We start from the raw sequence: 14,516 nt of genomic DNA on the forward strand, positions 1-14,516 counted from the left end.
TTGAGGTCACAGCAAGGAAGGGAGACTCCAGAGCTTGTGCATGTCACCTTTCATGACATGGTGACTTCTTCTGGGGAGAACAGAAAGGAAATTGACAGTTACTGGGCACCAGCCGTGGGCCCTGTGTTTCCACATGGAGCTTTATCAGACTCTAACCCGTGGCTCTGATATATTAACCAATGAGAAGAAACCAGGTTTCTGCTAAGCCTGCCACTCTTGTGGCTGCCATTCTCCTCCTGTTGTTCATCACAAAACCCAGCATGTGTGAATGTCATCAGATGTTCAGCTTTCCTGGCTTCCTGTCTCCAAATGCCCCCTCCCGGAGCCAGCCACTGTTGGGCTCAGCCCTGCCCAGGCCCCTAGCCAAGGGCACCCTGTCCCAGAACAATGGAAATGTCTCCACTGGAGAGCGACTCTTGGGACTGGCCTGCTGCACCCTCATCCTGTGGAAGGGTTGACTGTGATGAGCACAGGAACAGGAAGTGGCTACAGGAACACAGGATCGCAACCTCCTTCCCTGCCTCATTCTGCCTGTCTGACCTTAGGCCAGGGCACCTATTTGTAGCCCATGTTCTCAATGCTAGGGCTTAGTGGCCTGGAGACTGGTTCTGACTCACAGCCTTTGATCTGGGCCTTTGGCTGGATGTCTCTGTGTCTGGGTTAAACAAGGTGAGCTTGTCTACATGTTGGGGTTTAAACAGCATCTGTTACATTCTCAGAATGAAATGTTTAAATGCCGCATTTGAGAACTGTATTGTATTGGGGTTCTGTTGTGCTTGTGTGTAAGGGCGTATTCGAAGGACTTGGCTCAAGTGACTGAGACTGGCAAATCTGGGTGGGACCTGTAGAGCAGGCCAGCAGGCTTGAGGCTGTAGTCCCCCCATTTCTATAGGGCATAAATAAGGCTGGAAATTCAGATGGAGCTTCAATTTGAAAGCTTGAGTCTGAGGCTGAATTCTTTCTTCTTTGAAAAATCTCGAGCTTTTCTCTTAAGGACTTCCAACTGATTAGATGAAACCAACCAGATTATGAGGCATAATCTGCTTTACTCCAAATCTGCTGATGGAAATGTTAATCACATCTGGAGGAAAAACCTCCCAGCTTCATCTAGAGTCTGAAATCCAGACTGTGTTTAACCAGACTGGGTCTTATCACCATGGACACAGAATTAGGTGCCTCAGTGCTACTCACCTGTGACTCCCAATAGCAGAAGCAGAAGTCAGGCCTGTCCCCACAAAGCTCCTTGTGATGCACCAGGGTGACCTGGCAAGAAGCTTCCAGAGAAGTCACACAGTGTCATCTCCATTAGCAGGAGTAGTGGCTGTCTCTAGTGCTATGGTCAGGTGAGGGTCCCTAGTCAAACTGATCTGTGTGCTTTGGGTTGGAGCTCCTAAAGTTCCAGGCATGAGACCAGGGACTCAGCAGCATAATTATAAGCAAAGTACCCTTGATGTCTGATTGTTGTGACATTCTGGAATGTGGTTCTTGCTAGCAGCAAGCAAGTCTACTACCATGAAAGTACTGTCTAGAACACAGAGGTAGAGGTGGGGCTCCTTCTCTGGTTATCATGGGGTTAGGAGTTGGTGCTCCAGTATGAGCTCTGACTTTATGAGCTTAAATTGAGGATGGGGGAGATTTCAATGCACAGGTTCTCGACTTTCAAGTAGCACATTGTCCTATCGGAGAGATATTTTTCTATTAGCAATAGCTAATCTTTCTGTCAATTTGGTTAGATTAAGGAACACATAGAGCACTGGTGAGACACACCTCTGGGTGTATCTGTGAGGGCGTTTCCAGAGAAAATTAACTGAGTCACCCAGAATGCCGGCAATACCATCCCATAGCCTGGTGTCCTATATCAAATAAAAAGGGCTAAAAGAGAAAGTCGGTTTGTGCCTGAAGTCCCTGCCTGATCTTTGTTTTCTGATCTAGCCTGGTGTGAACAGCTTACCTCTTCTTCCTACCGACACAGATTGCTCCCACCATGCTTTCCCCACCACGATGGGCCTTAAAACTGTAGGCTAAACCCTTTCTCTGCTTCTTGTCACACACTTGATTTTGTGATAAGAAAATTAATCTGACAGTGGCTAACTGCTATTCTCTGCTCAGACAGTGTTAAAAAAGTTATATTCAGTAATAGAGTGACCCAAAGGAACAGTCATAGACCTGAGAACCTCCACCCAGATCCCACAATGCTAGGCCCAGAGAAATAGCAAAAATCAAGGACCATATACTGTGTTAGTTACTTTCCTATTTCTGTGACAAAACACCATGAAAGCAACTTACAGAAGGAAGGGTTTACTTGGGGCTTAGTGTTGCAAAGGGTGAATCCATGACCATCATGGTGGGAAGCATGGAACAGGCAGGCATGAGCTAGAGCAGCTGCTGAGAGCTCACATCCTGATCCACAAATGGGAGGTAGAGAGCACACTTGGAATGGTAAGAGTCTTTTGAAACCCCAAAGCCTTCCCCAGTAACACACCTCCTCTAACAAGGTCACACTGCCTAATCCTTCCCAAACAATTCTACCAACTTGGGACCAAGTATTCAAACATATGAGCCTATGAGGGCCATTCTCATTCAAACCACCACACACACCACATGCTTAAATATTTAAATGCTATAAATCCCCCTGGTGTATAGTTAGATGAAATATGTTCTGTCCTCCTACCTGGACAAATGACCCTTCATCAGGTTTGGCTTCAGAATCCCCTTCTTCCCAAGCTCTGAGAATGCAGCACTGCCCGCAGAGCCCATGTCTGTCCCCCAGCCTCCAGACTGCCTCTCTTTCTCTTCTGTTCCTGGAGCTAAACCACATTGCCAGGGGGCACTGCATGCACACAAATAGACAGGGCATCTTGTACATCACAGCTGTGCCTGAACTCTGCAAATGGCTCTCTCATGTCCACCTCCAGCCCATGGGTGTGCATGGTACTGGGGGTGGCCTCGCTTTTGGATAATGGGTTTGGGGAGAGGCCATCCCAAGTCTGGAAGGCAGGCTCAGGTTGTTGGAGAAGTCTAATTCAGGACATCTAGAGTTCAGTTTGGTAGAGCATGTGGAGAGGGCCAAGCTGAGGATAGGCTCTGCTTGTTGACCTGAAGGACTCTTTTGCCTCAAGGGGAAGGGGATGATAGCTCAGAAGGACCAGAGAATCTCTAATATGTGAGGTCTACAGCAGAAACCCTCTTGCCTAAGAATGTGCTTGGACATTGGACTCGTACTACAGGTGTGTTCAGGGTTAGCTTCTCACATGGGTCCCCATCCATTGTTGATGATGGTTCATCTCTGTTTCCATGGTTACCCCCTCCTCTTTCACCAGTCTCTTCTGCTTTTTTTCTTCCATTTCTAATCTTGGAGATTTCTCCAACTTTGCCGTCTGTATACAGATTGTATTTTGGGGGCAGCCAGTTCTGGTAGCCACTGCCCTCTACGGCAGTCTAAACACAAGTTGCTACTTTGTTTTTTTATTGCAGCTTTTAAAAATCTCACCTTGTTTCTTTTGTATTCCATATTTTAATTCAGCTGGGTTTCTATTTGTGATTCTTTTAGCCTAGTTTACAACAACCATGATCTTTTATGATATTCAAAGACTTAAATTATATTCTGCCTCTTGAGGTAAATAATTTTTCAAAGGCAGAATTTTGTTTTTTCTGCTTTATTGTGCATCCTATTGGAGTATATATTATATATATATATATATATATATCTCAAGACAGGGTTTCTCTGTGTAGCCTTGGCTGTCCTGGGACTCACTCTGTAGACCAAGCTGGCCTCGTACTCAGAAATTCACCTGCCTCTGCCTCCTGATTACTGGGATTAAAGGCATGTGCCATCACCACCTGCCATATTTGGATATTTTTGAGAGGAAGTTAAACTGGACTTTCTTCCACGATGCCAGAAGATTATCTGGTCCCTATGGGGTCCTTGTATTTACCCCAGGGTCCCTGTACTCCTTGCATGCACACACCTTGACCTGCTGTGTGGCTTGAGCTTGGCTCGAGGATCAAGTCTAGACTTTCGGCTAAAAGTGAGTCTGTTTCTGAAGCCCCTGTTCTTGCTCGGAGCACAAGCCCCAGTCTTGTGTGGTTCATTTTTCTCTTTTCTCTGTATGTTGCTGTCTAGTCAGGTGAGCTGGGCTTCTGGGGGTTGGCTGTTCCTGCCCCACCACTTCTCCTGCTATCCCAGGATGCACGCTGTTGACTCCATGAAACTTTAGTTTCTGGGTGTTTTTAGAACACAGAACCGAGAAGGGAAGACAGCAAGTCAGTAATCGTGAATTTGGTTGCCTCAAGAACTAAGCATTGCACAGTGAGGACAAACACTCTTGTTTTTAGCTCTTATGTTCAGACCAGGGGAAGATGAGAGGAAAACAAATTCTTTCACTTACCCCTCTCTGTCAAGCCTAGTCCTCTGTGCTAGGGTCAAAGGGCAGAGTATCCAACCTGAACAGAAATGTACTGAATGTTTGCATCTTGAATTAGCTTTGTAAACTGAAGAAGTTTCTACCCTGATTGTTTCCTTTTAATCTTAGCTTCAGATTATCTAGTTCCAAGTGACAGAAACCCTTGCAAGCTTTTTGGAGGGAGAGGCAGCAGAATTAATGAGAAGGGTGGGAATGTGGGAAAAGCACATAGACCAGGGAAGCTCAGCTCTGTGTGGTTCCTTTAGGCCTGGGAAAACATGAGGAGTGTGCTGATTTACACTGTGGTATGTGACTACCAGGTGTTGGGTGAGTGAGAGTAATATGGTCGTGCTCCATGCCCACAGCAGTCCATCCACAACCTTGGTACATTCCTCCTCCAGAGACAGTGTGCTCTGTCCTGTAGTGCAAGCTAATGGAAGTGTGCTGGCTGCTGAGCTGAAGCTGAGCTCAGCTGGTCATGTCTGGGGCCTGGTGGCTGTGGTGAGGACTCCAAATCCAGCAGGAGCTGGGGTTCCATCTTGCCCCTGCAACAGCACCATTGGAGAACCAATGAGCCCACTGTCCAGAGAAAAGGCTCTCCAGTAAATGGGCCACGTCACTGTCTCTTCCACAGTGTATGCAGGCATCACCTGGCTGGCAGCCAGCACAATTCCAGTGTCCCCATCTTACAGGTTAGGTCTTGTCCTGATTTCTGACTGTCACATGACCTGTCAACCAGGTCTTCTTCCGCTGCTCTCCTGTGAGGTCTGTGGAGCCCTCTGTAACCGCTGTGCTTCTTCAAGATGATTACTGGGTAGGAGCCACGATTTGACCCGATATTAGCAGTATCCACTGTCTTTCTCCAGGACAAATGATGGTCTCAGAAGAGGCCTCATGCCAGGGTCTGAAAGGCTGGATTTGAACAGGCCTTGTTAAGACTTTTTAAGTCTCTGTTCCCTTTCTTCAGGGTGTCTCAGGGCCGTCCTAAAAGTCCCTCTGTCTTCACTCTTACTTGGAGGCCCCTTTGCATTCAGCGACATGGTAGTGTATCAGAAATGTCACAGTCTACCCCACAGATAGGACATTCTCAGTGTGGAAGGAATGGGGTAGTGTACAGGGTGTTCCTTCACAGAGGACTTAAGGTTTAGTCTTCAGTTTCCTGTGTTCTCACCAGAGTTCCAAATCATATAAATAAGTGCAAGGGTTCCACCGAGTCTACACTCTACAGTGACTCCCCATTCGACATGTGAAAGGAAGGGCCCTGGGATCACACTGGAGTGAAGATCCACTCTGCTTTCTTCCCCACAAGAAAAAGATTAATTAATTCAGATAAACACCACACTGTGACCTGATGAAGAAGTCAAAAATCACTGGTGTCAGCGACAATCCCCTCTCCATCCACCTTCTCCCCCACTTTGTCCTGATATCTCCTCTCTGCTTCACTTAGTGGGTCTGTTCCATGTGCCCTTTGGTGACTGGTTTCCTTCAGTTGACTTACGCTCAACACTGACATGAATGTTAGGTCTCAGCTTCACAAGCTTCCCAATTCAGGCACTCAGCAGGGTCTGCGCTCTTGTGTTCCATGTTGTAGTCTGGGGAAGGGTGATTATCTGTTTATTTCTTTTGTTGCTGTTTATTCATCACACATAGTGATGGGGTTAATGAAGATATGGAAGTCTATCATGATCATAGTCCTCCCCATACTTTTTCCCCTTTAGTTTCCTACAGTCCCCCAGACAGGCCTACACACACACACACACAGGCTCCACAAATAAGAGAAAATGTGGCATTTATTGTTGTTTTTTTAGTCTGACCTATTATGCTTCACATCATAATTACAGTTGTATTCATTTTTTTTTACTGGAAACAATATAATTTTATTCTTTATGGTTGAAAATGCATATATATATATATATATATATATATATATATATATACACATACACATATACACAGTTTAACAATCTTTTTGTGTGTTAATAGAGACCTAGGCTGATTCCATCAGTTGGCTATTATGAATAGTGACCCATATTAATATCTTTTTAGCACTTCGCACTAATCAGTTGAGGTGACTAGTCCATACTGATCCAGATTACTATATCCAGCAGGCCTGTCTATCTGTCATAGATGAAGGAGAAAACTGTCTGTGATAAAGGGAAATGAACAGATTTCATGATTACTAACCTAGCACTACAGAAAATATCTGAAGGAATCATACCCACAGGAAAGTAAGGTAAGCACACCCCAAAGCCATGGGAAAGAAAGAGTGCCCTAGAGCAGCAGATATACAAAGAAAGACGGGTAAGTTTCCAACCATCACAAAACAACACAATGACAGGAGTTAATATGCACTCTCAGTAAGAGTTCTGAGCACTTTTAACAATTTATTTATTATGTATACAGTGTTCTGTCTGCACCTATGCCTGCACACCAGAGGAGGGCACCAGATCTCATTATAGATGGAAGTGAGCCACCATGTGGTTGCTGGGAATTGAACTCAGGACCTCTTGAAGAGCAGCTAATGCTCTTAATCTTTGAGCCATCTCTCCAGCCCCCTCTGAGTACTTTTAAAGGATATTTTCTTTTTTATTCTTTAGTGATTTCATATGTGCATATGATGTATCTAGGTCACATGCCCCCAGTTTCCCAACTCCTTCCAATGTTCCCTGACATCTCTCACCACCCAATCACATCCTTTTGTTGTAACCCACGGAGTCCAACAGCTTGCTGAGCTGATGACTGAGCTTGTTGACTTGACCTTGTGCAAGCCACCACAGCCACAGTGAGTTTATGAGTAGAGTGGCTATGTCATGCCCAGAAGATAGGACTTCACAGCACTCCTCTTCATCCCCTGGCACTTACATTCTTTCTACTCCTTCTTCAGAGATGTTCCTTAAGCTTTAGGTTGGGGATTAATATACATTTCCATTTAGGGCTGAGCACACAACAAGTTCTTATTCTCAGCACTTTGACCAATTGTGAATATCTGCATTAACATCCACTACAGGAAGATCCTTCTCTGGCCAAGGTTGAGAGCAACACTGATCTATAGGCATAAACATAAAAATATTTAGAAAGCTATTGAACATGTCCATTTAACAAACAACAGCAGTAGCTTCCCTGCTAGGGTCTGTGACCTCCCACACCATGGGCTTTTGACCAGGTTTACAGTATCAGGAATCAATTCTCTACTGTGGAGAAGGTCTCAGATCTGATCAGAAAGAGATTGATTCTACCCGTAACCTTCATACCACTATTGTAGTAGTAGTTACATTTTGCCCAATAGGTTGGTATTATATTGATGTCTTTTCATCCCCAGTAGCCTGCACAGCACATTTTGTCTGTTTCTATGACAACTAGCCAGCAGGTAAGAAGTTTCCAGATCAAAGAACTCTGAACATTAATGGTCTTAATTCCTCTACCAAAAGACACTGATTAACAGATATTATTAAAAAAAAAAAAAAAAGGACCCATCTATCTGTTGTATGATAGAAACGTATCTCACTGGCAAAGACAAACAGAGCCTTCGGGAAAGGGTGGGAAAGGCATGCCAAGCAAACAGAACTAGAAAGCAAGCAGATACAGTAATATCAATATTGGACAAAGAATACTTCAGACCAAAGCTACCTAGAAGAGACAAAAAAGGTCATTTACTTTTGATCAAGAGAACAATCCATCAGAATGGCATAACATTCTAAATATATGTGCACTGAATATTGGCACACACAGTTTTTATAAAACAGACACTACTTGTAGTAAAGGCACAGATTGACTCATAATAATAGTGGGTGACTTTAACACCCCACTCTCACCAGCAGACAAATTATCTTTACAAAAAATAAACAACGACCTTTACATTTTAAATGGTGCATTGCACTCATACATATTTATGGGTACAATGTGATAATTCAATTCAGGCACACAGTGTATAGTTATTGAGTGGTCTTCTGATGCATTTTTGATTCCTTTGTGTTCAGAGCCTTTGATCTCCTCTCTTCTGATCCTTCCTAAAATACTCAGTAAGTTATTGTAAACTGTAGTACCGCTGAAGGGCTCTAGAACTTATTTTTCCCACCTAACTGTACTTTGGGACCCATTATCTGACCTTTCTCTACTTTTGTTCCTCGCTGATCACTAACCTCCATTCTCTGAGATCAAACAGTTTCCACACTTGGCATTTGTCTTTGTGTTTCTGGGTAACGTTTTCATCCTCTATTCATCCATGATGGACAGAGGTTTATTCTACACCTTGGCTATTGGGAACAGTGCAATAAGCACAGGAAGGTGGCTATGTCTGTTTTCTTGGTCTCTTTTTGCATGCATATCTGAGTGTGCAGTATGCATATGCACTGGCAAATGTGTGTTTCTCAGGTACCATTATATTCCTTCTCAGGTCTTTGATGGGATTGAAGACTAGCAGTTATAGTTACAACTTAGTAGATAGAACATATTAAGTATTAGATTCAGGTTCTTTAGGATAGGACAACTTTTGGAACGATCTTTGTAACATGCCATTTACCTATGCTCTATACTTCTCTGGATTTTAGTATGTGTTTCTTGCTTGATATTGTTTGCATTGGTTGTAGTTCCGTCTTATCTAGGTCATTATTCCTCATTATTCCTGGACAATATTTGATAACCATTCCTTTGTATATAGTCTTGTATTAGGTTAGAACTTTCTTATTTAGACAAAAAGGGGGAGATGTAGTGGGTAGCCATTCCAGCTTTGATCTGGAAGTTCCAACCCCCATTGAGACTTCGGCAACTGTCACGCCTACAAGGTGGGGCGAAAGGAGGCGCCTGGAGACCCGAGATCTGGATGGGCCAGCGCTCGCGCTGGTCTGGGACCCTGGACGGTGGAGGTGGGCCAAGTAGAGCTCCAGAGAACACCGCTGGACTGCGATACACCTTCCCCAGACCCCGTGACCTACTTATCCCTTAATTTGTAAGTTATGCCATTAAATAAATCTCCTTTTAACTACGTGGAGTGGCCTTAATAATTTCACCAATATGCGCGCGCGTGCGTGCGTGCGTGCGTGCGTGCGTGTGTGCATATACATGTGTATGCACATGTGGAGGCCCGGTTGAAGTTGGCATCCTGCTTGACTGTTCTTCATTCTTATTCATAGAGACAGAGTCTCTTCCTGAACATGGAGCTTGCCAATTCAACTCCTGAGGAGCCAGCTTGCTGCAGGGCTCACCTGTCTCCACCATGTGCACTCTGGGATTGAGTAGCCACCACACCTCCCTGGATTTTATGGACTGTAAGGATCCAAATTCTGGGCCTCACCTTGATTGGCAAGTACTTTAGCTACTGACCATCTCCCCAGCCCATATGTCTCTTACACAAGCTGAGTTCATTTCCTTTCGAGATGTACCCAGAAGGGGGACAGATGGGTTATACAGCAGCTTTATTTCAGGTTTTGAAGACACCCTACTGTTCTTCCCAGTGTCTGTACCAATTTACATTTCTACCAACAGAATATATTCTTTCAAAGTCTGGGAAGGAAGTACCATGTTGGTCTGTTTGGATCAGGTGTGTGTTAGTGGACTGATCAACTCTAGTGAGGGCTGTGGAACTACAAGACACTGCCCAATCAGTAGAAGTCACAGCAGGGGACTGTGAGGAGAGAAGACAGTAAACTGGGGAAGTGTGAAAGTATCCCAGGCAGTTTCCATTGTTTTGCGTTTTTCTCATGTATTAGTGAAAGGTACAAAGGTTCACCAAGTGAACCTGAGGGATGGCCACCCCACCTGAGACAACTTCCCAGGGCATGTAGCCTCCGGTCACAGACCTGTCATCTTCCTCCATGTGACAAAGACCATCAGAGTTCTCTAAGTGTGCCTGCTGCAATATTAAAATCCACTGAACTCGGATGAAGAATTAATGTTCTAACAATGGTGATTTGAGCTTGAAGTTAGTGATTCAAAGCGGACCAAGAAACAGCAACAGTTAAAGGAAGTGCAGACCTAGGCTGAGGATGCCGAGGAGGAGCAGTAATAGAATACTACTTTCCCTTTTGTTTTATAATTTATCTAGGCCACTGTATGAGGAGTGCATGCTGTGCCCAAGTTCCTAGTCAAGCTATAGTTCTGCCTCCCATGATCTCACAGCTCTTTCTTCACAGCCCAATTTACCGCGTAAGGTACCGAATTGTGCTTATTTGCCTGTGGATCTGTTTTCTTGGCTGCATCAGAACCTCTGAGGAAAAGCCCGAATCACAGTGCTCTGCATTCCTCCAGGAATCCAGCTCAAAAACAGCACAGGTTCAAGGATATTTGTCCAGACCTAAGATTTGCTGAGTTCAGACTGAGTTGGAAGCACCTTCCTCCTTTCTGCTTCTCCAGCTTCATCCTTCTGTGTCTTCCTGTCTATATACTTTCTCAGAGTAGAGTCCTTACACTTGTCTGGACCTTTGACCCATGTATGGACACTGTAACCCTCTTACTTAGAGCCCAGGCCCTGAATCACATTCTGCTAATATTGCTTGAACTGGGCAGTCAGATTCTGGTGCTGTGTTTCAGCACACGGAGTCCAGCTCCCTACCCATCAATCAGGAGACTTCAGTTCCTCACACGGTAGAGGAGTCGGGCTCCTCCATTCCCTCTTCTGTCTCATGTGTTGAGGTGGACCATGTCTAAATGCCATCAGCACTTTGGACCTTGCTGAACTGTCCACTTACACCCTGTCTGGCACCCCATGCTGTTTCTGGGACTATTACCTGATGCTCATTTTCTTTCTGTGAGCATCATTAGAAACTATCACACACAGCACACAGGGCTCTGGGATTTCTGGATTGCTGTACAGGTCTAGTGTGATCCCTCCCTGTTCCCTTCCAGAAATCTTTCCTGCACTTCTGTGAAAGAAGGAGGTGGGAGATTCAGTGTTTACTTGGCTTGGGAGTTGCCATGGTCACCATGTCAAACAGTCCTTGGAGCAAAAACTTGCCAGGCTGACTCTATAAACTGAAGCCTCTGTGTATGGCTGCTTGAGTCAGCACAAGGGACATGGGAGACCCGGGAGAGCGAAGAAAGACCACCTACCAGAAAGGGGGCAAGGACTCAAGGAGTAGGCTCAGCTTCTGTAGGGAGGGAATCTTCTGTCTAACAGAGCAGAGGGATGACAGTATTTTTGAATTAGTGTCCTGGGGCTTCCTTAACAAAAGAATCACAAGCAGAAGTGGGGCTGGTGAGATGGCTCAGCAGGTAAAGATGCTTGCTGCCAAGTCTGATGATCTGAGTTCAATTCCTGGACCCCACGTGGTGGAAGGAGAGAATCTACTCTGGAAAGTAGGTCCCCACCCCCTCCGCCCAGATGAAGTACCCCTGGATTAAGAAGGACATTCCACCACACTGTTTCCCACTTCAAGAGTGTTTTTCCAAGGCAGGAACATAAGATTCCATTCTAGGGAATCTGAAAACATTTCAAATGAATGTGCCTATTCATTCATATAATTATACAGATCCCTCCCCAAAGCTCTCATTCCAAGTACTTCAGCAAAATAGAATAATGAGCAGGATACTGAGAGGAGACAATAGTCTTGGAACCCAAAGTCCCCAGAGAATCAGGGCCAGTTCCCTAAACACGGCTTCCCTACAAAGAAGGAAGCTGATCCAAAGGAACAGAATGGGACTGCCATCAGAACTCAGACACCAGACAAGATGAAAACTGCCTTCTTAGACAGGAAATAGATCCTTCATGCCTAAGCAAGGAAGTGTGCTTTACACAGCTGTGGAGGGGTTCCCTTGCTAAGCAGTTAGCCTTAGTTGCCTGCGTTTCCAAGCATATAGAAGTCCTTCAAAGATTCATGATTATGGCTTCTCCTAGAGAGTGCCTCAGAAGATGAGGGTGACGGAAGAACTGAAATAAGGCAGCGCTGATGGTCCTTCTTACATGCAAGCCAGAGAGAGGCTGCCTTGGGGGAGAGGTGTAAACATATTACAGACACATTCTATTTGTTTCCTCTGTGCCCTCCAAAAATGACTTACTCAAGACATTCTAAATGCATGAGGGAGGAACCAGCTGCCTTCTATCAGAGAGGATTCTTACATGGGAGGTTTTAGAAATTTACTTTGCCTATGGAAACAGAAAAGTCTGAAGAAGGACAGTGAACAGCCATAAGGTTGAGAAAGAACTGAAAATCACACTCCAGAAGGGACATCAAGTGTGGAAATTTACCAACCTTTCTACCATCCAATGGCTGCCAGGCATGGTGACTCACATCTATAATCCTAGTACTCCTGAGGTTGAGACAGAGGGATTGCAGGGAGTTTGAGGCCAGCCTGAATGATATAGTGAGTTTGAGACTAGCCTGGGCTATATAATGAGACCCTGTCTCAGGAAATCAATCAACCAACCAACTAAACAACCAACTAACATTCCCAAGTGGGAGAACCTATTTGAGCTACTGTGCCTCATAGTTCTGCTTCAGTGGATTTGGGGTGGGATGCTGGGCTTTTCAATCTCAGCTGAGTTTCAGAGGGAGGAAGAAAAGGAACTGAAATAAGGCAGGCAAAGGAAGCCATTCACTGTTCTACTAGTCATCTTTCATCTCCCTTCCTCCCTTCCTTCTTTCCTCCTTTCCTTCCTCAATCCCTCCCTCCCTCCCTCTGTCTCTCCCTTCCTCCTTCCTTTCCTCCTCTATTGTAACCAACTTTCCTACTGCTCCATCCTGCTATGAGTTGAATCATGCCAATGAAATAAAACTCAGGGCTTGCCTTTAAATAAGCTACTGTGTGGTGTTGGGAGATGATTAAAAAAGATGTGTGGTTGTTCAAGTTATGGTCCCTTTGGCTGCAAGGAAACAAAACTCATTCAAGTTCCTCAGGAGAAGATACATATTGATTGCAAGAATTCTGTGCTCTCAAATCAGAGGCCATGAACTCCGTGCAGCTGAGCACCAGGGGACAAGGACCCAACAGCTGCCTCCACCCCACCCCTCTGTCTCCTGGGCATAGATTCTCCTCTTTTGCTCATTGTGGCCCATTTCTCTTTCTCCACAATACAGCCTCTTCTGCACATCACCTTGCAAATGGCTGCCATCACTTTCAATTTGCAGGACCTTTTCACCACCAACCTTTGGTGATCTCATGTCCCATACCAAGTTCCCAAGACAGAGTCTGTTCATCTTTTGGTGCAAGGTCAGGTTTTCATCTTTTTCATGTATGTGTGTGGAGGGCTGAGAGGGTGTGTGTGTGTGTGTGTGTGTGTGTAAGCCAGCAGTCAACTCTGGGTGTTTATTCCTCAGACAACATTCACTTTGGTCTTTGAGACAGAGTTTGTAACTGTGACTTAGAGCTTACTGGGCTAGAATTAACTAACTGGTCAGTGAGCCCCAGGCATCCTCTAGTCTCCATTCCCAGCACTAGGATTGCCAGCAGAAGCCACCATATCATGTTCTTTATCTGGTTGTTAGGATCAAATTCAGGTTCTCATGTTTACACAACACTTTACCCGTTGAGCCATCTTCCCAGCGCCACAAAATCAGATTTCTAACCAGCATACTGGTTGGCTGCCTTGGGGGGGGGGGTTCAGGTGGTCATCACCAGTTCAATTGAGCCCTAATGATGTCTTCTTCTTTTTTTCCAGGTAAGACTTGAACAGATGAGGTTTGGGTGTGAAGCCACCAACTGTAGATGGGGCAGGCTCTACGGAACATTTTGTTTAGTTTTCTTTTTACAGCCTATAATTGCAATGGTTTGGAGATGAGTCCTGATTGCTTTGGAAGATGTTTAGCAGAGAAAAGGAGAGAGGTGGGTTAGAAGCTTTAGGAGACACTGGGATGGAGGCATGGTGGGTCTCCTTTGTTTGCCAAGTGCATACCCCTCTGTGTCTCGCATCTGACCTCTGCTGCTCCCTGGACTCAGAACGCCCACCACAGTGCTGAATTTCTCTGAGCACAGTCTGTCTAGGCCTTCCACCCGTGGAAGTGATGGATGGGTCAGAGAAGAACAAGTTGACCAAATAGAGTTTTCTCTCACCTTTCCCACAGGCTTCCTATTATTGAGGTTTCTGTGACTGGGGCCCACTGAGACCTCATCAGCTTATACTGTGACTCTCCATCTTTCTGATCTTTTCAGTTCCTGCCAGAACAAGTATGTTTCCCTTACAGC

This window comes from Peromyscus eremicus, chromosome 1 (genome assembly GCF_949786415.1).
Source record: "Peromyscus eremicus chromosome 1, PerEre_H2_v1, whole genome shotgun sequence".
NCBI lineage: Eukaryota > Metazoa > Chordata > Mammalia > Rodentia > Cricetidae > Peromyscus > Peromyscus eremicus.